This window comes from Temnothorax curvispinosus, unplaced genomic scaffold (genome assembly GCF_003070985.1).
Source record: "Temnothorax curvispinosus isolate PA1 unplaced genomic scaffold, ASM307098v1 QBEX01005456.1, whole genome shotgun sequence".
Classification (NCBI taxonomy): domain Eukaryota; kingdom Metazoa; phylum Arthropoda; class Insecta; order Hymenoptera; family Formicidae; genus Temnothorax; species Temnothorax curvispinosus.
Window position 1 is genome coordinate 1,231 of NW_020215236.1, and position 1,627 is coordinate 2,857.

The 1,627-nt window shown below is 32.3% G+C and overlaps 1 pseudogene; it reads left to right on the plus strand.

The window, feature by feature from the left end:
- The first annotated feature begins 6 nt into the window (after window positions 1–6).
- LOC112454865 lies at window positions 7–1,594 on the plus strand (annotated as a pseudogene).
- The last annotated feature ends 33 nt before the right edge of the window (window positions 1,595–1,627 follow it).

Below are 1,627 nucleotides of genomic sequence, written 5' to 3' on the forward strand. Positions count from 1 at the left end.
AGCAAGCATCATGAAGGATATACACTGTGGCCATCAACGTATTCATTCAGTTGGAATTCTATGGATGTGGGGCCTCAAAAGGATCTTGTTGATAATGAAGACATATATCTAATAACAATAACATTTTGCATTAAATATAAACATTCTTATACGTATTACTTTTTCTGAAATAGGTGAACTGGCAGAAGCAATTCGAAACAAGACACATATAAAATTCGGCTTGTATCATTCATGGTTTGAATGGTACAATCCTCTCTATGTAACAGACAAAAGAAACAATTTTACAACAGATAGATTCGTCACCCATAAAGTGATGCCAGAATTCCGTGAGCTGATAGAAACGTACAAGCCGGATATAGTTTGGTCAGATGGAGATGGAGAGGCAACGGATACTTATTGGAAATCAAAGGAATTTTAAGCCTGGCTATACAATGAAAGTCCTGTAAAAGATACAGTAGTGGTGAATGATAGATGGGGCATTAATATACCATGCCATCACGGTGGTTTCTTTACATGTGCTGATCGTTTTAATCCTGGTAATTTATTATTATGCTTGTTATAATTAGAATTATCTAAATTATCAAAATGTAAAAGAGAGTATATTAATGGCAATTAATAGATATTATTTAATAACTGATTAAATTGTTATATTAACAATAATTTGCTTCCCAGGTGTACTTCTTCCACGTAAGTGGGGAAACTGTATGACTATTGACAACAAATCCTGGGGATATCGCAGAAACGCTGTTTTATCCGAATACTATACATTGGCTGGATTAGTAAAGGAATTAGTAATTACTGTAAGCTGCGGTGGAAATTTACTGTTGAACGTTGGGCCAACAAAAGATGGTATTATTACACCAATATATGAAGAAAGATTGCGTGGAATGGGTAAACATCTTTTATATCTTATCATATTTTTTTATTATAATGTCTTGATCGATTCAGATATCAATTTTCTGATAATCTTAATGATATACAAGTAAACTTTTTGTTTTAGGCGCTTGGCTAGCAATTAACGGCGAAGCTATTTACAATACTAAGCCTTGGACAGTACAAAATGATACCTTAACTGGAAGTGTATGGTACACTATAAGTAAAAATGAAAAACAGCTATATGCCTCCATTCTAGAATGGCCTCAATTCTATAATATCTTATCGTTAGGCTCGCTTAAACTTTCGGAGAATTCTCAGATACATCTACTTGGTTATTCGTCAGTAATTCCTGTAAGTGTATTACTACTTTTACCAACCTTTATGTTATAAAAATGGTGATAAAATAATTTTGAACATTTATTTCAGTGGAAACAATCCGATAATAAGCTGGAAATAAGTTTACCTCTTAACGCACACAAAGGACAGCCAGCTTGGGTATTAAAGTTTAAGGAAAATAATCATTGAATGGTTGAAGACACAGTATTTTATATATAGATATAGATTTTCATCAATATATGCATATGTATTTACTGTATACGTATGTAATACATGTACTTACTAAGAATATATTTCGTCTGGTAGACAAGTTTGGAATTAGAATTAGAACTATTTAGAAATGTACTTAAATCATGAAAAATAATAAATCTTTATTAAAGTACTTGGCTGCCATCCCGTGCGTCTTAAAAGTTTG